This window comes from Hemitrygon akajei, chromosome 30 (genome assembly GCF_048418815.1).
Source record: "Hemitrygon akajei chromosome 30, sHemAka1.3, whole genome shotgun sequence".
NCBI classification, from domain to species: domain Eukaryota; kingdom Metazoa; phylum Chordata; class Chondrichthyes; order Myliobatiformes; family Dasyatidae; genus Hemitrygon; species Hemitrygon akajei.
In genome coordinates, this window is record NC_133153.1 from 6,290,930 (window position 1) to 6,313,894 (window position 22,965).

Here is a 22,965-nt window from a genome sequence, read left to right on the forward strand (position 1 = left end):
TTACTAGGAAAGTTGACAAGGGTAAAGCAGTGGATGTTGTCTATATGGACTTTGACATATAAGGCCTTTGACAAGGTTCCACATGGAAGATTAGTTAGGAAGGTTCAATCATTAGGTATTAATATTGAAGTAGTAAAATGGATTCAACAGTAGCTGGATGGGAGATGCCAGAGAGTAGTGGTGGATAACTGTTTGTCAGGTTGGAGGCCGGTGACTAGTGGTGTGCCTCAGGGACCTGTACTGGGTCCAATGTTGTTTGTCATATACATTAATGATCTGGATGATGGGGTGGTAAATTGGATTAGTAAGTATGCAGATGATACTAAGATAGGTGGCATTGTGGATAATAAAGTAGGTTTTCAAAGCTTGCAGAGAGATTTAGGCCAGTTAGAAGAGTGGACTGAAAGATGGCAGATGGAGTTTAATGCTGATAAGTGTGAGGTGCTACATTTTGGTAGGAATAATCCAATTAGGACATACATGGTAAATGGTAGGGCATTGAAGAATGCAGTAGAACAGAGTGATCTAGGAATAATGGTGTGTAGTTCGGTGAAGGTGGAATATCATGTGGATAGGGTGGTGAAGAAAGCTTTTGGTATGCTGGCCTTTATAAATCAGAGCATTGAGTATAGGAGTTGGGATGTAATGTTAAAATTGTACAAGGCATTGGTGAGGCCAAATTTGGAGTATTGTGTACAGTTCTGGTCACCAAGTTATAGGAAAGATGTCAACAAAATAGAGAGAGTACAGAGGAGATTTAGTAGAATGTTACCTGGGTTACAGCACCTAAGTTAAAGAGAAAGGTTGAACAAGTTAGGCCTTTATTCTTTGGAGCGTTGAAAGTTGAGGGGGGACTTGATAGAGGTATTTAAAATTATGAGAGGGATAGATAGAGTTGACGTGGGTAGGCTTTTTCCATTGAGAGTAGGGGAGATTCAAACAACAGGACATGAGTTGAGAGTTAGGGGGCAACAGTTTAAGGGTAACACGAGGGGGCATTTCTTTACTCAGAGAGTGGTAGCTGTGTGGAACGAGCTTCCAGTAGAAGTGGTAACGGTAGGTTCGATATTGTCATTTAAAGTAAAATTGGATAGGTATATGGACAGGAAAGGAATGGAGGGTTATGGGCTGAGTGCAGGTCGGTCGGATTAGGTGAGAGTAAGCAATTGGCATGGACTAGAGGGGCCGAGATGGCTTGTTTCCGTGCTGTAATTGTTATATGGTTATATGTTACATCTCTGTCTAAATGTGCAATTTATAGTAATTTGTAATAATCAGTATGTACAACAGGACAGTCAACATAGTATAGAAATACAACTGTATCAGTGTTAATTAATCAGCCTGATGGCCTGGTGGAAGAAGCTGTCCCGGAGCCTGTTGGTCCTGGCTTTTATGCTGTGATACTATTTCTCAGATGGTATCAGCTGGAACAGTTTGTGGTTGGGGTGACTCAGGTCTCCAATGATCCTTCGGGCCCTTTTTATGCACCTGTCTCTGTAAATGTCCTGAATAGTGGGAGGTTCACGTCTACAGATGCGCTGGGCTGTCTGCACCACTCTCCGCAGAGTCCTGTGATTGAGGGAAGTACAGTTTTTATACCAGGCAGTGATGCAGCCAGTCAGGATGCTCTCAATTTTGCCCCTGTAGAAAGTCCTTAGGATCTGGGAACCCATACCAAACAAAGAGCATATAGTAGAGCAGGGGTGAAAATAAATGATGTTAAAAGTTCATTCAAAGTCACAAATAGAAGGGTTGTGTGTGGTGGTAATAATCTTCTGAGGTGTGTCTATTTCAATGTGAGGAGTATTGTGGGGAAGGCTGACAAGCTGAGAGCGTGGATTGACATGTGGAATTATGACATTATAGCCATTAGTGAAACTTGGCTACAGGAGGGGCAGGACTGGCAGCTCAATGTTCCAGGGTTCTGATGTTTCAGACGTGATAGAGGTAGAGGGATGAAGGGTGGGGGGTGGCATTGCTAGTCAGGGAAAATATTACAGCAGTGCTCAGGCAGGACAGATTAGAGGGCTTGTCTACTGAGGCCACATGGGTGGAGCTGAGAAACAGGAAAGGTATGGCCACATTAATGGGGTTGTATTATAGACCACCCAATAGTCAGTGAGAATTGGAGAAGCAAATCTGCAGAGAGAGAGCAGACAACTGCAGGAAACATTAAGTTGTGATAGTAGGGGTGTGGTAAACTATGTATACCTGTCTGGACACGCCCCTCTGCTGACTGCTCCTGTGGCTCCTCCCACAGACCCCTGTATAAAGGTGATTGGAGGCACTGCTCCCCCCTCAGTCTCCAAGATGCTGTGCCCCGTTTTGCTGCTAATAACAGCTTATCGTTTGCCTCCCGTCTTCGAGAGTTATTGATGGAGCATCAATTTTATTTAAAACATGGAGAGCATTTTACGACCCGACAGATTGGATATTGACCCTCAATCTCCGGAAGCCAGCATTGCTTTTGAACTCTGGCTTGCATGCTTCCAATCGTACCTGGAGGAGATTCGTGTGACCGAGCCTGCCACGATGCACAAAATTCTCCTCTCCAGGGTCAGTCCGTGGGTCTACTCCCTGATCAGTGACCTGCCGACCTACAAAGGGGCACTGGATGCCCTCAAAAGACAAAACCTGGGGCCGGTGAACACCGTCTACGCAAGACATCGCTTAGCGATATGGCGGGCCAGAGAGTCAAGCGCTGAGTTTGGCCAGGCCCTACAGACACTCGTGCGGGGCTGCGACTGCAGGGGACTGACGGTGGAACAGCATGCGGAGCTGCTAGTAAAAGACGCCTTCATTACGGGGATCAGGTCAGTGTACGTGCGCCAGCGGCTGCTGGAACACGCTGATCTTACCTTACATTCGGCAATCGAGCTGGCCAACATGCTGGAGGCCGCTCTGCACAATGCTGACGCTCTCCAGGCGTGCAATCTCCCGCCGGCCCCATGGACGCTGCAGACCCCGCAACCCACCGGCGAATCGACCTCGGCTGCTGCCAGTCGCGAGTCCGTGAAATCCCCACAACCCGCCGGCGAATCGACCTCGGCTGCTGCCAGTCGCGAGTCCGTGAAGTCCCCACAACCCGCCGGCGAATCGACCTCGGCTGCTGCCAGTCGCGAGTCTGTGCAGTGTTACTTCTGCGGACTCGAAAAGCACCCCCGAAAACGCTGCCCGGCCCAAGAAGCTACTTACTCCAGTTACGGAAAGAAGGGCCACTTCGCCAAGGACAGTGAGTCCGAACCACGAGCGGGGTCGAGCAGCGCTGCATGCGAGGCATGGGGGTCGCCATCTTGGTCGTTGCCATCTTGCCTGCCCGCCTTGTGCGAGGCATGGGGGTCACCACCTCGCTCCGCCTCTGACCCACAGGTGCTTACTAGGCACCAAGATGGTGATGCAACTCTGGCCTCCGTGACCCTCGACCAAAGCGCTCCACACCAGCTCGCAAGGTCAATGATGGACATCCTGGTGGAGGGGCACAGGACTAGCTGCCTGTTTGACACGGGCAGCACTGAGAGTTTTATTCACCCGGACACAGTGCAACGCTGCGGACTCGTGACACAGCCGGTAAGCTAGAGGGTCACCATGGCTTCTGGATCGCATTCCACAGACATCCGGGGGGGTTGTGTAGCGACATTGGTGGTGCAGGGCACAGAATATCGGGACTTTGCGTTACTGGACATGCCTCAACCGTGTGCCCCTGTGCTATTGGGGCTCGACTTCCAGAGCCACCTGAAAAGTGTGACAATGGAGTATGACGGGCCCCTCCCACCAATCACTGTCAGAAATCCTCAGTTTTGTGGGACTTCGTCATATACCCCGCTACTGACCACACACACACACACACACACACCGACCCGCACATCCCACCCAACACCATGCCAACGGCCGCGCTACTGACACCACTTGCAGCCTCTCCACCCTCAAGATCCCTCCCCCACCACTGTTCGCCAACCTGACCCCCCACTGTAAACCTGTGGCAACTAAAAGCAGGAGGTACAGCGCGGGGGACAGGGCCTTCATTCAGTCGGAGGTGCAGCGGCTGCTCAGGGAGGGGATCATTGCGCCAAGCACAAGTCCTTGGAGGGCCCAGGTGGTCGTTGTTCGGACTGGGCAGAAAAATAGGGTGGTCGTGGACTATAGCCAGACCATCAATAGGTTCACGCAGCTTGACGCGTACCCCCTACCCCGCATCACGGATATGGTCAACCAGATAGCTCAGTACAAGGTGTACTCAACCACAGACCTGAAATCTGCTTACTGTCAGCTCCCCATCTGCCTGGAGGACCACCCCTACACTGCCTTCGAGGTGGGCGGCAGGCTCTATCACTTCCTGCGCGTCCCCTTCGGTGTCACGAATGGTGTCTCTGTCTTCCAGAGGGAAATGGACCAGATGGTGGACTCCAACGATTTTTCCAAGCGGCCAAAGCTTTTAACCTCACCTATAACAGGGACGTGTGTGTGTTCGGAACCACCCAACTTGCTATCCTTGGGTATGTTGTGGAGAATGGGATCATTGGCCCTGATCCCGACCGTATGCACCCCCTGTTAGAACTCCCTCTTCCCACCACCCTCAGAGCCCTCAAAAGGTGCCTGGGCTTCTTTTCTTATTACGCCCAATGGGTCCCTCACTATGCAGACAAGGCCCGCCCCCTTGTCAAGTCCACTACATTTCCCCTCTCAGCCGAGACCCGTGCGGCCTTCAGCAGCATTAAAGGGGACATTGCCAAAGCAATGATGCATGCGGTGGATGAGACCATTCCCTTCCAAGTACAGAGTGACACCTCCGACTTCGCGCTGGCTGCTACCCTCAATCAGGCATTAAGGCCGGTAGCATTCTTCTCTCGTACCCTTCAGGCCCCTGAAATTCGGCACGCCAAGGTGGAGAAAGAAGCCCAGGCCATAGTGGAAGCTATTAGGCACTGGAGGCACTATCTCACCAGCAAAAGGTTCACCTTGCTGACCGACCAGCGCTCAGTTGCGTTCATGTTTTGCAACCAACAGCGGGGCAAAATCAAAAATGATAAAATTTTGAGGTGGAGAATAGAACTCTCCACCTACAACTATGACATCCTGTTCCGGCCTGGAAGGCTCAATGAGCCCCCTGATGCCCTATCACGGGGAGCGTGTGCCAGCGTGCAGCTCGACCGGCTATACACTCTTCATGCAGATCTTTGCCACCCGGGGGGTCACCCGACTTTACCATTTCGTGAAAGCCCGGAACCTGCCTTACTCCCCTGAGGAAATCAGGACGATGACCAGGGGCTGTCAAGTCTGCGCTGAGTGCAAACTGCACTTCTACCATCCTGAAAAGGCACAACTTATCAAGGCCACCCACCCCTTTGAGCAACTGAGTGTCGACTTTAAGGGCCCCCTTTCCTTCCACCGACTGCAATGTGTACTTCCTCAACATAATCGACAAGTACTCACGGTTCCCCTTTGCCATCCCCTGTCCCGATACCACTGCCATGTCCGTCATAAAAACCCTGCGCCAGCTCTTCACTCTGTTCGGATATCCCTGTTATATCCACAGTGATAGAGGGTCCTCGTTTATGAGTGATGAGCTGTGCCAGTACCTGCTGTCTCGGGGTATTGCTACTAGTAGGACCATGAGCTATAATCCCCGGGGGAATGGACAGGTGGAGAGGGAGAATGCCACGGTGTGGAAGGCCACACTCTTAGCCCTTAGGTCAAAGGGATTGCCGGTCTCTCGCTGGCAGGAGGTCCACCCGGAGGCACTCCAATCTATCCGCTCCCTGTTATGCACGTCCACCAATGCCACCCCTCATGAGCACCTATTTTCTTTTCCCAGGAAGTCTGCCACTGGGACCACCCTACCGGCTTGGCTGACGTCCCCAGGGCCAGTGCTGCTCCGGAAACATGTGAGGAACAATAAATACTCCCCGCTGGTCGAGAGGGTTCACCTACTTCATGCGAACCCCCAGTATGCCTACGTGGTCTTACCTGATGGGTGGGAGGACACGGTCTCCGTCCGCGACCTGGGGCCCGTAGGAGCACCAGACCCCTACCCTGAACACTCCACGGTGACTATATACCCACTGATGTATATACCCACGAGACACCGCGCACACCAAGCCCTACACAGACTCCTCACGACACTCCCATACCGGGCGCCACGCACACGCGTGAGGGATTACTGACGCCTAACGGGCTGGCACCTCAAGTCAGGCCGGAGCCAGCACAACCACCATTACCAGTGCAATCACCACCAGTGCTACGTAGATCGCCTGATAGACTTAACCTGTAAATATACTTGTAAGAAACTTCACCCCGTGGGGACTCTCTTTTAAAACAAAGGGGGGGTGAATGTGGTAAACTATGTGTATACCTGTCTAGACACGCCCCTCTGCTGACTGCTCCTGTTGCTCCTCCCACAGACCTCTGTATAAAGGCGATTGGAGGCACTGCTCCCCCCTCAATCTGAGATGCTGTGCTCCGTTTTGCTGCTAATAAAAGCCTATCGTTCGCCTCCCGTCTCCGAGAGTTATTGATGGTGCATCAGGGGGATTTTAATCTCCACATATTGATTGGGACACCCATACTGTTAAAGGTCTAGACGGGTTAGAGTTTGTAAAATGTGTTCAGGAAAGTTTTCTAAATCAATATATAGAGGTACCGACTAGAGAGGATGCAATATTAAATCTTCTATAAGGAAACGAATTAGGACAGGTGACGGAAGTGTGTGTAGGAGAACACTTTGGTTCCAGTGATCATAACACCATTAGATTCAACTTGATCATGGATAAAGATAGATCTGGTCCTCGGGTTGAGGTTCTAAACTGGAAAAAGGCCAGGCCAAATTTGAAGAAATGAGAAAGGATCTAAAAAGCGTGGATTGGGACAGGTTGTTCTCTGGCAAGGATGTTGTTGGTAAGTGGGAGGCCTTCAAAGGAGAAATTTTGAGAGTGCAAGAGTTTGTATGTTTCTGTCAGGATTAAATGCAAAGTGAATAAGAATAAGGAACATTGGTTCTCGAGGGATATTGGAACTCTGATAAAGAAGAAGAGAGAGATGTATAACATGTATAGGCAACAGGGAGCAAATAAGGTGCTTGAGGAGTATAAAAAGTGCAACAAAATACTTAAGGAAGAAATCAGGAGGGCTAAAAGAAGACATGAGGTTGCTTTGTCAGTCAAGGTGAAGGATAATCCAAAGAGCTTCTACAGGTATATTAAAGAGCAAAAGGATAGTGAGGGATAAAATTGGTCCTCTTGAAGATCAGAGTGGTCGGTTATGCATGGAACCAAAATAAATGGGGGAGATCTTAAATGGGTTTTTTTCGTCTGTATTTACTAAGGAAACTGGCATGGAGTCTATGGAAATAAGGCAAACAAGTAGTTAGGTCTTGGAAAACTATACAGATTGAAGAGGAGGAGTTGCTTGCTATCTTGACGCAAATCAGAGTAGATAAATCCCCAGGACCTGACAGGGTATTCCCTTGGACCTTGAAGGAGACTAGTGTTGGAATTGCAGGGGCCCTGGCAGTTATATTTAAAATGTCGGTATCTATGGGTGAGGTGATAGGTCATGTTGTTCTGTTGTTTAAAAAAAACTTTAAAAGTAATCCGGTAAATTATAGGCCAGTAAGTTTGACGTTGGTAGTTGGTAAATTATTGGAAGGAGTACTAAGAGATAGGATCTACAAGTATTTGGATAGACAAGGACTTACTAAAAGCTTTTTCAAGTGTATAAAGAGTAAAAGACAGGTGAGAGTAGATATAGGACTGATAGAAAATGATGCTGGAGAAATTGTAATGGGAGATAAGGAGATGGCTGAGGAACTGAACGAGTATTGTGCATCAGTCTTCACTGAGGAAGACATCAGCAATATACCGGACATTCAAGGGTGTCAGGGAAGAGAAATATGCGCAGTCACAATTATGACAGAGAAAGTACTCAGGAAGCTGAATAGTGTAAGGGTAGATAAATCTCCTGGACCAGATGGAATACACCCTCATGTTCTGAAGGAGGTAGCAGTGGAGATTGCAGAGGTATTAGCAATGATCTTTCAAAAGTCAATAGATTCTGGCCTGGTTCCGGAGGACTGGAAGATTGCAAATGTCACTCCGCTATTTAAGGAGGGGGCAAGGAAGCAAAAAGGAAATTATAGACCTGTTAGCTTGACATTGGTGGTTGGGAAGTTATTGGAGACGGTTGTCAAGGATGAGGTTACGGAGTACCTGGGGGTATATGACAAAATAGGCAGAACTCAGCATGGTTTCCTTAAAGGAAAATCCTGCCTGACAAACCTAGTGCAATTTTTTGAGGTAATTACAAGTAAGCTAGACAAGGGAGATGCAGTAGATGTTGTGTATTTGAATTTTCAGAAGGCCTTTGACAAGATAAAGCACATGAGGCTGCTAAACAAGATAAGAGCCCATGGAATTACGGGAAAGTTACATACGTGGATAGAGCGTTGGCTGATTGGCAGGAAACAGAGAGTGGGAATAAAGGGATCCCATTCTGGTTGGCTGCCGGTTACCAGTGGTGTTCCACAGGGGTCTGTGTTGGGGCCGCTTCTTTTTACGTTGTATGTCAACGATTTGGATTATGGAATAGATGGCTTTGTGGCTAAGTTTGCTGATGATACAAAGATAGGTAGTGCTGAGAAAACGGAGAGTCTGCAGAGAGACTTGGATAGATTGGGGGAATGGGCAAAGAAGTGGCAAATGAATTACAATGTCGGAAAGTGTACGGTCATGCACTTTGGTGGAAGAAATAAACGGACAGACTATTATTTAAATGCAGAGAGAATTCAAAGTTCTGAGATGTAACGGGACTTGGGAGTCCTCGTGCAGGATACCCTTAAGGTTAACCTCCAGGTTGAGTCGGTGGCGAAGAAGGTGAATGCAATGTTGGCCTTCATTTCTAGAGGAATAGAGTATAGGAGCAGGGATGTGATGTTGAGACTCTATAAGGCACTGGTAAGACCTCACTTGGAATACTGTGTGCAGTTTTGGGCTCCTTATTTGAGAAAGGATGTGCTGACATTGGAGAGGGTTCAGAGAAGATTCACTAGAATGATTCCGGGAATGAGAGGGTTAACATATGAGGAATGTTTGACCACTCTTGGACTGTACTCCTTCGAGTTTAGAAGAATGAGGGGGGACCTCATAGAAACATTTCGAATGTTGAAAGGCATGGACAGAGTGGATGTTGCAAAGTTGTTTCCCATGGTGGGGGAGTCTAGTATGAGAGGACATGACTTGAGGATTGCAGGGCGCCCATTCAGAACAGAGATGCGAAAAAATTTTTTTAGCTAGAGGGTGGTGAATCTATGGGATTTGTTGCCAGGGCGGCAGTGGAGGCCAAGTCATTGGGTGTATTTAAGGCAGAGATTGATAGGTATCTGAGTAGTCAGGATGTCAAAGGTTATGGTGAGAAGGTGGGGGAATGGGACTAAAGGGGAGATTGGATCAGCTCATGATGAAATGGTGGAGCAGACTCGATGGGCCGAATGGCTGACTTCTGCTCCTTTGTCTTATGGTCTTATTAGGGAGAGTCAACATGGCTTTGTGCGTGGTAGGTCATGTTTAACAAATCTTTTGGAGTTTTTTGAGGAGGTTACCAGGAAAGTGGATGAAGAGAAAGCAGTGGATGTTGTCTACATGGACTTCAGTAAGGCCTTTGACAAGGTCCCTCATGGGAGGTTAGTTAGGAAGATTCAGTCACTAGGTATACGTGGTGAGGTAGTAAATTGGATTAGACATTGGCTCAATGGGAGAAGCCAGAGAGTGGTAGTGGAGGATTGCTTCTCTGAGTGGAGGCCTGTGACTAGTGGTGTGCCACAGGGATCAGTGCTGGGTCCATTGTTATTTGTCATCTATATCAATGATCTGGATGATAATGTGATAAACTGGATCAGCAAATTTACTGATGATACAAAGATTGGAGGTGTAGTGGACAATGAGGAAGGTTTTCAAAGTTTGTAAAGAAATTTGGACCAGCTGGAAAAATGGGCTGAAAAATGGCAGATGGAGTTTAATACAGACAAGTGTGAGGTATTGCACTTTGGAAGGACAAACCAAGGTAGAACATGCAAGGTAAATGGTAGGGCATTGCGGAGTGCAGAGGAACACAGGAATCTGGGAATACAGATACAAAATTCCCTAAAAGTGGCATCACAGGTAGATAGGGTCATAAAGAGAGCTTTTGGTACATTTGCCTTTATAAATCAAAGTATTGAGTATAAGAGTTGGAATGTTATGGTGAGGTTGTATAAGGCATTGGTGAGGCCAAATTTGGAGTATTGTGTGCAGTTTTGGCCACCAAATTACAGGAAGGATATTAATGAGTTTGAAAGAGTGCAGAGAAGGTTGACAAGGATGTTGCTGGGACTTGAGAAACTGAGTTACAGAAGAAGGTTGAATAGGTTAGGACTTTATTCCCTGGAACGTAGAAGAATGAGGGGAGACTTGATAGAGGTATACAAAATTATGATGGGTATAGTGAATGCAAGCAGGCTTTTTTCCACTGAGGCTGGGGAGAGAAAAACCAGAGGACGTGGGTTAAGGGTGAATGGGGAAAAGTTTAAAGGGAACATTAGTGGGGGCTTCTTCACACAGAGAGTGGTGGGAGTGTGGAATGAGCTGCCAGATGAAGTGGTAAATGCGGGCTAACTTTTAACATTTAAGAAAAACGTGGACAGGTACATGGATGAGAGATGTATGGAGGGATATGGGCCAGGTGCAGGTCGGTGGGACTAGGCAGAAAAATGGTTCGACCCAGCCAAGAAGGGCCAAAAGGCCTGTTTCTGTGCTGTAATATTCTATGTTTCTTCTGAGGTGAAAAAGGCACTGACTTGAAATATTCACCCCGTTCAAGTCAGCTTTTAGTAGTTGTACCTTTCAAAGCAATTCTAGCCTTGAGTCTGTGTGGATAGGTCTTTATACATCTGGACACTGCAATGCTTCCCCATTCTTCTTTACTAAACTGCTCAAGCTCTGTCATATAGGATGGGGATCGTGAGTGAACAGCACTCTTCAAGTCCAACCACAAATTCTCAATTAATTGAAATCTAGACTCTGACTGGGCCACAAAAGTAACTTTGTTTTAAAGCCATTCTTGTATATCTTTGGCTTTATGCTTGGGGTTATTGTCTTGCTGGAAAACAAATCTTCTCCCAAGTTGCAGTTCTCTTGCAGACTGCATCAGGTTTTCCTCCAGGATTTCCCTGTATTTTGCTGCATTCATTTTACCCTCTACCTTCACAAGCCTTCCAGGGCCTGCTGCAGTGAAGCAACCACCATGCTTCATGGTAGGGATGGAGTGTTTTTAATGATGTGCGGTGTTTGCTCAATAACAGTATATTCCAGTTAAAGCCAAGGACAGTAAGGGTGGGGAGAGCCAGCCTTGGATAACTAAGGAAATAAAAGAAGACATCAAACTAAAAGCTCGTTCATTCAAAGTTGCCAAGAGTAGTGTGACACTGGAAGATTGTGAAAACTTTAAAAAGCAACAAAGCACCAATAAAGAAAGCAAAGATATATTATGAAAATAAGCTAGCACAAAATATAAAAACAGACAGTAAGTATTTTTATAATTATATAAAGCAGAAAAGGGTGGCTAAAGTAAATGTTGGTCCTTTGGAGGATGAGAAGGGGGAATTGATATTGGGTAATGAGGAAACGGCAGAAGCTCTGAATGACTATTTTGTATCGGTCTTCATGGTGGAGGACATGTCTAACATGCCAAAGAGTGATGTTATGGATGCAATGGGAGGTGAGGACCTCGATACGTTAGCTATCACTAGAGGTAGTGCTGAACAAACCTGTGGGCTTAAAGATAGACAAGCCCCCTGGTCCTGATGGAACGCATCCCAGGATACTAAAAAAAGACAGAAGTTATAGTAGAGGCTTTGGTAATAATTTACCAAAATTCTCTGGACTCTGGGCAGGTCCTGGCAGATTGGAAGATGGTGAATGTCATGCCACTGTTCATAAAAGGATATAGGCAAAAGGCAAGTAAGTATAGGCCAGTTATTTTAACATCTGTAGTTGGGAAAATGCTTGAAGCTATCATTAAAGAAGAAATTGCAAGGCATCTGGAAAGAAATGGACCCATCAGGCAGACGCAGTATGGATTCAGCAAAGGCAGGTCCTGTTTGACAAACTTACTGGAGTTCTTTGAGGATATAATGAGTGCAGTTGGAACACGTGGACATTATTTACTTGGATTTCCAGAAGGCATTAGATAAGGTGCCACATAAAAGACTTATCCATAAGATAAGGATACATAGGGTTAGGGGTGTTCTTGCTGGAATTCAGAAGAATGAGAGGAGATCTTATAGAAACATAAAATTATGAAAGGGATAGATAAGATAGAGGCAGGAAAGTTGTTTCCATTGGTAGGTGAGACTAGAACTAGGGGACGTAGCCTCAAGATTTGGGGGAGTAGATTTAGGATGGAGATGAAGAGGAACTGCTTTTCCCGGAGAGTGGTGAACCTGTGGAATTCTCTGCCCAATGAAGCAGTGGAGGCTTCCTCAGTAAATATATCTAAGACAAGGTTGGATAGATATTTGCATAGTTGGGGAATTAAGAGTTATGGGGATAGGCAGGTAGGTGGAGATGGTCAATCATGACCTTATTGAATGGCAGAGCAGGCTCAACGGGCAGGATGACCTACTCCTGTTCCTATTTCTTATGTTCTTGTGTTATGGACCTTCCAGATACAGGTGTATTTTTACTAGTCAATTGAAACACCTTGGCTACACACAGGTGATCTCCATTTAATAAATTATGTGACTTCGAAAACCAATTGGCTGCACTGGTGATGATTTGGTCAGTCATATTAAAGGGGATGAATATTTTTGCAATCAGTTATTTTGTATTTTATATTTGTAATTAATTTAGACCATTTTGTAGAGGTCTGTTTTCACTTTGACACAAAATTGTTGATCAGTGTGTAAAAAAAAGCCAAATTAAATCCACTGTGATTTAATGTTGTAAAACAAAAAAAAAGAAAACTTCCAAGGGGGTGGGGTGAATACTTTTTATAGGTTCTGTATTTGTCTAAGATATTTGCACAGTACTGTACACTCTGACTCCTGCAAGTTTTGCTCTGTATTTCATAGACATTATGATACATGTGGCCATTCCACTGTGAAAACTATTACTTGGTTAAGCCAATAATAAATGGGACACGAAATCCTATAGTGCTTTGCAGCCAATTATAAGGCACATGTTAGTTATCAGAAAAGCAGGTTTCCTCTTTTTAACTGATACTGATCTGTTATCTTAGGAGAAAATTCACCACTTTACTGAAATTTACAAGTTTTAAACAACTTGGAAGACTTCGGAAAGGGTTGTTGGAAACATTATGTGAATCCTGTTTCCCTATCCTGTGACTGTGTAAAGTGTTCTTTATTCTCTTTCTATCTGACCAGCACACTGTGCAGCTGCCTCCTACTTTCTGTGTCTGCTCATTCCTGCTTTGCTCCTTTCCTGATAAACAGGGCTATTTATTTATTTGTTTGTTTGTTTGTTTATTGAGATAAAGCACTGAATAGGCCTTCCCAGCTGTTCAAGCCAAACTGCTCTTGGTTTAATCTGAGGCTACAGACACGACGATTTACAATGACCAATTAACCTACATCACTGGACTGTGTGAAGGAACTGGAGCACCCAGATGAAACCTATACAGTCAAAGGGAGAATGTACAGGCAGCAGTGGGAGGTGAACCCAGATCGCCTGTATTGTAAAGTCTTGTGCTAACCACTATGTTCCATAACTTCCCTCCAGTTTTTAATAAGAGGAGGTGGAGGGATAGCAACCTCTACTGAAAATCAGTCATGATGAAGAAAACATGACAAGGCAAAAGAGTGTGCTCCCCACCTACAAACACACACTGCAGTATATCGGCCAAGCTACCCACTGCCTCCGTCATCTTATAACTAGTCTCCTCTTTTGAGACTCTCCTTCAAGTGGAAATATCTCAACATTCACCTTGTTGTTGCCTCTAAGAACCTTGTACGTTTCAGTAAGATTATCCTTCATGCAAACACCAAGGAATGCTAGTCCAAGTTGTTTAGGTGTTTGTGAGAAGCCAATGCTCACAAGCTGGAAATTAGCACATTTTCTACTTCCAAATTGTAGGACATGCTTTCTTAAAATCAGAGGACTAAAACTGTACACAGTACTCTGCCATCTGACCTGTGTAAATCTAGCAATTGCTTTGTTTAAAAATGTAACCCTCTTCCCATCTATAAAGAGTAATATGTATGATCTTATACTTCTCCACAATAATTTCCAATTTCTGCAGGTTCTTCCCTCCTATTGAAAACAGTCCATCTCACCCACATTTCCTCTATGCTCTGTATGTCTGCTCTTACCCCTTCCTCTTCCTTCAGTCAGAACAGGGATAGAGTTCCCATGGTCCTTATCCATTACCCCACAAGCCTGCGCATCAAAAATGTCATTCTCCAGCACTTCCGCTGGCTACACCAGCAATACTTTCCCCTTTCCACAGGGACTACACTCTCTGCCTCCCTGGTCCACTCATCCATCCCTACTCTCACCAGCCCAAGACCCTAAGCAGCCCTTCCAGGTGAGGTAGTTTTTAACTTGCATATCCTCCAGCCTTACTGGTGCTCCCAGTGTGATCTGCTCTATATTGTTGAAACCAAACACAGACTGGGCAACTGCTTCACTGAGCACTGTTGCTCTTTCTGCTATAGCTTCCTGGATCTCCCAGCTGCCAGCTGTTAGTTACCTCTTCGGCTACACTGGACATGACACACATTTCTTTAGTTGTAACACCAGCCATTTTAATTCTCTTTCCCTGACCGTGCCCCCCCCCCCCCCCACTCAGTCCCATGCCACCATATGTACCTCTTCTTTTGCCAAGATTAGACTAAATACAAAGTAGAAGAACAGCTTTATATATGCTGTCTGGGTAGTCTACAACCCAGTGGCATAAACACTGAATTCTTCAATTTCAGGTAACCTGCTCCTCGTCCTAATCTACCCAGCCTCCATCACCCCTCCTTCGTCTGCACCCACTCTACTCCTCCCCCACTGTTCCCATTTCTTCTCCCCACTTCACTCTCCCCCCCGCCCCAGATTCTATGTTGCTCCTTCTTCTCCTATCAAATTCCATGAACTTCAGCCCTCTGTCACTTCCACCTATCACCTCCTGGTTCCTGGCACTATTCCCAGTCTCCCCTCCCTATCTGCTCATCATAAGTGAAAAAGTATTTTTTATTAAATAGAATAAATAGAAGGAATAAAGAATAAACTAAGATGAGACATAACTCTGTTTCAAACGCCAGGAAATAGGTTGAACAATCTGCTAGATGCATTTAAGAAATGGTCATATATGGCATCCATTTACCCAAACAGCTGTTAAAGGAGGCATATTTGCACGCACAAATGCTTGTACAACGTATGTCAAACGTCAGTAATGGATCCTGTAAAAGTGGCGTGGTGCTTGGTTTGCTGAAGTCCTTCATTTTCTAGTACTGTAGGAGGCAAATTTACTTGCTCCCAGGTTCTGTTATTTTGGCATGGAGCTTGTAAGACAATTTTATTTCTCACTTAATTAATAACAAATGCATGTTTTGTAAATGCATAAATGTGATAAAGGCTGGAATTTGAAAACTGGGCAAAGGAATGCCCAATTTTTTAGGGAGGGTTAAGTTGAGTCTGATGTTAAAATAGTACCTGCTTCATTAAGAATTAAAACAAAATCCATAGGTTCAAAGATTTTGTGGTCGGACTTTCAATGATTTTTTTTTGTGTCTGGTTGAAAGAATCCCTCTGGATGTTGTCACGAAGAGTCTCAGTACACAATGTCCAGATGCCTCTGAAATGTCTCCCACACGGTTTTAATGTAATTTATTAAAAGGTTATCAAAGATCATCACTGTCTATCTTTCCTGAAGAATATTTGCGTTTCTTTTGAACTTTAGATGTTTTTCTTTGTCTAAAATGCTATATTGCTTCCTGTAATCAAATTGCTACAATTCAAAAGCTTTAACTCTTGTATTGATCATTTTAAGCTGCACCTTTTCACAATGGTAACAATATTATTGGTAGCAATTTAAATGCATTATGAATCAAGGAGATGTGAATTTTAATTACCATTTAGATTTTAAGTCATGTGTGGATCATGAGAGCCCTGGTGAATTAGCCAAAATTAAAGTACCTTTTTAAATTGTTCTCAGCCTCTTCAGATTGAACAAATTTGATGATGACTGCTGTTATCTACCAAGGCTATGATTTTCAGACAGTTTTGCAAGTGGTAATGCTGCAATTACTCTTTGGGTTTCTTTTACTAGTGATTTAATAAAAATAATGCCTATCAGCGGTGGAGCGGTGTGAAACATCACCCAGTTGTGGAACAGCAGCACTGAGTAGCATACAGCAATGGATCATTGCCAAATATCACACAGTGGTGGAAGAGAGCCAAGTATCACTCTGTAATGGAACAATTCTGAATTATGCACTGCAAGGGAGCAGAGCAAAGTATCATACAATAATGGATCAGGGCCAAATGTCATTCAGTAATGGAAGAGAGCCAGGTATCTCAACAAGAAAACAATGTTGAGTTTTACCTAGTAATATCATCAAATGTGCTGTAAAATGGCATCTGCTTATTGCTGCTGAGCTCCAACCTCATTACAGCCTCGGTTCAAACTTGTATTCTGGTGAATGTCAGAATAGATGTTAAGGCAGAACCTGATCAAATCTGACAGGAAGACACCTGAGTAAAAATTGACATTATTTGGGGTTATGTGACGGGTTGTAAATAAATGATGGAAGATGATTTTGGTTTTTGGAGACCAGTCATCTTGATTTACTCAAAGCAGTTTCCTGTTCAAGCTTATCACTGATTAACCCTACAAGTTCAGTCACTAACCACAGATTTGAAAATGACATATGTATCATATTTTTCTGCAAAATAACTGTTCATTTCCTTTTTCATTAGCTCTGTTCTATAAGTATTCTAACTCTTTCTCTTCAAGGGCAGAGCCATCAACTCTGCCATACTGACACAAGGTCAAAGAAAAGCAAGCAGTTTCCCTTGCTGGAGTTGTTTTTCTAGCAGTGGGCTGGTGGTTCCATTCTTTCTATGGTTATATTTTTGATTTTCTTTTGATCACTTACTCTCATTTCATTCCTCTTGAAGTATAGCGAGCGATCCTCAATGAATACTTGACTTTGGTATTCACCAATGAGAGGGAACTTGATGATGGTGAGGACAATATGAGTGAGGTTGATGTTCTGGAGCATGTTGATATTAAGGGAGAGGAGGTGTTAGAGTTGTTAAAATACATTAGGACGGATAAGTCCCCGGGGCCTGACGGAATATTCCCCAGGCTGCTCCACGAGGCGAGGGAAGAGATTGCTGAGCCTCTGGCTAGGATCCTTATGTCCTCGTTGTCCATGGGAATGGTACCGGGCGATTGGAGGGAGGTGAATGTTGTCCCCTTGTTCAAAAAAGGTAGTAAGGATAGTCCAGGTAATTATAGACCAGTGAGCCTTACGTCTGTGGTGGGAAATCTGTTGGAAAAGATTCTTAGAGATAGAGTCTATGGGCATTTAGAGAATCATGGTCTGATCAGGGACAGTCAACATGGCTTTGTAAAGGGCAGATCCTGTCTAACAAGCCTGATAGTTCTTTGAGGAGGTGACCAGGCATATAGATGAGGGTAGTGCAGTGGATGTGATCTACATGGACTCTACATGGCATTTGACAAGGTACCACATGGTAGGCTTATTCAGAAAGACAGAAGGAATGGGATCCCGGGAAGTTTGGCCAGGTGGATTCAGAATTGACTTGCCTGCAGAACGCAGAGGGTCGTCGTGGAGGGAGTACATTTGGACTGGAGGGTTGTGACTAGTGGTACTAGTGGGGGCGCGGCACTGTTGTGTCCCACAAGGATCGGTTCTGGGACTTCTACTTTCCGTGATTTTTTATTAATGACCTGGATGTGGGGGTAGAAGGGTGGTTTGGCAAGTTTGCAGATGACACAAAAGTTGGTGGTGTTGTGGATAGTATTGAGGATTGTTGAAGATTGCAGAGAGATATTGCTAGGATGCAGAAGTGGGCTGAGAAGTGGCAGATGGAGTTCAACCCAAAGAAGTGTGAGGTGGTACAGTTCGGAAGGACAAACTCCAAGGCAGAGTATAAAGTAAATGGCAGGATACTTGATAGTGTGGAGGAGCAGAGGGATCTGGGGGCACATGTCCACAGATCCCTGAAAGTTGCCTCACAGGTAGATAGGGTAGTTAAGAAAGCTTATGGGATATTAGCTTTCAAAAATCGAGGGGTAGAGTTTAAGAGACGCGATGTAATGATGCAACTCTATAAAACTCTGGTTAGGCCACACTTGGAGTACTGTTTCCATTTCTGGTCGCCTCACTATAGGAAGGATGTGGAAGCATTGGAAAGGGTACAGAGGAGATTTACCAGGATGCTGCCTGGTTTAGAGAGTATGCATTATGATCAGAGATTAAGGGAGCCAGGGCTTTACTCTCTGGAGAGAAGGAGGATGAGAGGAGACATGATACAGGTATACAAGATGTTAAGAGGAATAGATAGAGTGGACAGCCAGCGCCTCTTCCCCAGGGTACCACTGCTCAATACAAGAGGACATGGCTTTAAGGTAAGGGGTGGAAAGTGCAAGGGGGATATTAGAGGAAGGTTTTTTTACTCAGAGAGTGGTTGGTGCGTGGAATGCACTGCCTGAGTCAGTGGTGGAGGCAGATACACTAGTGAAATTTAAGAGCCTACTAGACAGGTATATGGAGGAATTTAAGGTGGGGGCTTATATGGGAGGCAGGGTTTAAGGGTCAGTACAACATTGTAGGCCGAAGGGCCTGTACTGTGCTGTATTGTTCTATGTTTTATATAGGTGGGAAAAGGGAGGAGGTCCTGAAAACAGACTACAGGGAGTTAGGAAAGAAGCTGAGAAGCAGGACCCTAAAGGTAGTAATCTCGGGATTACTGCCTGTGCCACGTGAGAGTGAGTATAGGAATAGAGTGGGGTGGAGGATAAATGTGTGGCTGAGGGATTGGAGCCTGGGGCAGGGATTCAGATTTTTGGATCATTGGGACCTCTTCTGGGGCAGGTGTGACCTGTACAAAAAGGACGTGTTGCACTTGAATCCAAGGGGGAACCAATATCCTGCAGGGAGGTTTGCAAAGGCTATTGGTGAGAGTTTAAACTAGAATTGCTGGGGGGTGGGAACCGAACTGAAGTGACAGTGGAAAGGGAGGTTGGCTCACAAATAGAGAAAGCTTGGAGACAGTGCGAAGGGGAGGATAGGCAGGTGATACAGAAGGGACATGCTCAATCCAATGATTTGAGATGTGTCTAATTTAATACGAGGAGTATTATGAGTAAAGAGGATGAGCTTAGAGCATGGATCAGCACTTGGAGCCATTTGTTGTGGCCATTACAGAGACTTAGATGGTGCAAGGACAGGAACGGTTACTTCAAGTGCCAGGCTTTTGATGTTTCAGAAAGGACAGGGACGGAGGAAAAAGAGGTGGGGTATGGCACTGTTGATCAGAGATAGTGTCACGGCTGCAGAAAAGGAGGAAGTCATGGAGGGGTTGTCTACGGACTCTCTGTGAGTGGAAGTTAGGAACAGGAAGAGGTCAATACCTCTACTGGGTGTATTTTATAGACCACCCAATAATAACAGGGACATTGAGGAGCAGATAGGGAGACAGATTCTGGAAAGGAGTAATAATAACAGGGTTGTTGCAGTGGGAGATTTTAATTTCTCAAATATTGATTGTCATCTCCCTAGAGTGAGGGGTTTAGATGGGGTGGAGTTTGTTAGGTATGTTCAGGAAGGTTTCTTGACACAATATGTAGATAAGCCTACAAGAGAGAGGCTGTATCTTGATCTGGAAATGAACCTGGCCAGGTGTCAGGTCTCTCAGTGGGAGAGCATTTTGGAGATAGTATTCATAATTCTATCTCATTTACCATAGCATTAGAGAGGGATAGGAACAGATAAGTTAGGAAAACGTTTAATTGGAGTAAGGGGAACTATGAGGCTTTTAGGCAGGAACTTGGAAGCATAAATTGGAAACAGATGTTCTCAGGGAGAAGTACAGAAGAGATGTGGCAAATGTTCAGGGGATATTTGCATGGGGTTCTGAGTAGGTATGTTCCAATGAGACATCTGAAGAATCTGTGGTGCACAAAGGCTGTTGTAATCTAGTCAAGAAGAAAAGAAGAGCTTACGAAAGGTTCAAAATACTAGGTAATGATATGAATCTAGAAGGTTATAAGGTTAGCAGGAAGGAGCTTAAGAATGAAATTAGGAGAGCCAGAAGGGGCCATGGGAAGGCCTTGGTGGGCAGGATTAAGGAAAACCCCAAGGCATTCTACAAGTATGTGAAGGACAAGAGGATAAGATGTGAGAGAATAGGACCAATCAAGTGTGACAATGGAAAAGTGCGTATGGAACTGGAGGAAATATTGGAGATACTTAATGAATACCTTGCTTCAGTATTCACTACAGAAAGGATCTTGGTGATTGTAGGGATGACTTGCAGTGGACTGTAAAGCTTGAGAATGTAGATATTAAGAAAGAGGATGTGCTGGAGTTTTTGGAAAGCATCAAGTTTGATAAGTCACCGGGATCGGATGGGAGGTACTCCAGACTACTGTGGGAAGCGACAGAGGAGATTGTTGAGTCTCTGGCAATGATCTTTTCATCATCAATGGGGACAGGAGAGATTCTGGAGCATTGGAGGATTGCAGATATTGTTCCCTTATTCAAGAAAGGGAGTAGGGATAGCCCAGGAAATTATTGGTCAGTGAGTCTTACTTCAGTGGTTGGTAAATTGATGGAAAAGATCCTGAGAGGCAGGATTTATGAACATTTGGAGAGGCATAATATGATTAGGGATAGTCAGCATGGCTTTGTCAAGGGCAGGTTGTGCCTTACGAGCCTGATTGAATTTTTATAGGATGTGACTAAACACATTGATGAAGGAAAAGCAGTAAATGTAGTGTATATGGATTTCAGCAAGGTATTTGACAAGGTACCCCATGCAAGGCTTATTGAGAAAGTAAGGAGGCATGGGATCCAAGAGGACATTGCTTTGTGGATCCAGAACTGGCTTGCCCACAGAAGGCAAAGAGTGGTTTTAGACGGGTCATATTCTGCATGGAGGCCGGTGACCAGTGGTGTGCCTCAGGGATCTGTTCTGAGACCCCTACTCTCTGTGATTTTTATAAATGACCGGATGAAGAAGTGTTGGGATTGGTTAGTAAATTTGTTGATGACACAAAGGTTGGGGGTGTTATGGATAGTGTGGAGGACTATCAAAGGTTACAGTGGGACATTGATAGGATGCAAAACTGGGCTGAGAAGTGGCAGATTGAGTTCAACCCAGATAAGTGTGGAGTGGTTCATTTTGGTAGGTCAAATATGATGGAAGAATATTGTATTAATGGTAAGACTCTTGGCAGAGTGGAGGATCAGAGAGATCTTGGGGTCTGAGTCCATAGGACACTCAAAAGCTGCTACACAGGTTGACTCTGTGGCTAAGAAGGAATACGGTGCCTTGGCCTTCATCAATCATAGGATTGAGTTTAAGAGCCAAGAGGTAATGTTGCAGCTCTATAGGACCCTGGTCAGACCCCACTTGGAGTACTGTGTTCAATTCTGGTTGCCTCACTATAGGAAGGACATGGAAACCATGGAAAGGTTTCAGAGGAGATTTATAAGGATGTTGCCTGGATTGGGGAGCATGCCTTATTAGAATAGGTTGAGTGAAGTTGGCCTTTTCTCCTTGGAGCAACGGAGATGAGAGGTGACTTGATAGAGGTGTACAAAATAATGAGAGGCATTGATTGTGTGGATAGTTAGAAGCTTTTGCCCAGGGTTGAAATAGCTAGCATGAGAGGGCATAGTTTTAAGATGCTTGGAAGTAGGTACAGAGGAGATGTCAGGGGTAAGTTTTTTACACAGAGAGTGGTGAGTGTGTGGAATGAGCTGCCGGTGGTGGTGGTAGAGACAGAAACGATAGGGCCTTTTAAGAGACTCCTGGATGGCTGCATGCAACTTGGAAAAATAGAGGGCTATGGGTAAAGCCTAGGTAGTTCTAAGGTAAGGACATGTTCGGCATAGCTTTGTGGGTTGAAGGGCCTGTATTGTGCTGTATGTTTTCTATGCTTCTATGTTCCTCTCAGCTTAGCACTCTTAGATCATTATGCAGGGGTCAGTGTTGGAAGCACGACTTTTCATTTTATATATACGTCAATAATGTCAATGAAGGAACAGACGTGGCATGGTCCCGATCGTTAATTCCCTATCTTGCTCCTAATTTCCTTTGATTTTGCCACGGTTCTGACCGTTAATTTCCCAATTGGTACTAATTCACTTTGATGACTGCACACCTGGTTTCCATCAAGATCTGCAGTATAAGAACCCCAGTATCACAACCACTAGTCACCAGTTCGTTGGTCTTTTTCCTGTGAGATAACTACGTTTCCCAACCACTTAGAACCGCTTGTTCTAAGTTTAGCTCCAGTTTCAAGGTTTACCTGTGAGACTCCGTCTCTCTGAGTCAAGGCTCCATATCAGGGCTCCGTGTCAAGATCCCGCCTGTTTACTGTTCAGCCTTTATGCCGGTGTAAGCATCCAGACTGAATCTCCGTGCCTGTGTCCTACACTTGGGTTCACTTCCTTTGCTCTTTGCAACAGAATGAACTGGCCATAATGAACCCAGCAGACACGAAGACCCTGCAACAAGCCCTCGCCAGCCAGGGCTCCCTACTGGGTCTGTGCGATCAACTTCTCCGGGATGTCATGGAGAACCTCCATTCCCTGTCCACCACATAATGAAGTTCGGTGACCAGGTGGACTGTGTATCCATTCATCTTACCCCATTCTCTCCTGGAACTCAGTCAAACCAGTCCAGACAGACTGTAGTGGCAACCCCCTACGTGTCAGCAAAACCCCCGCCAAGG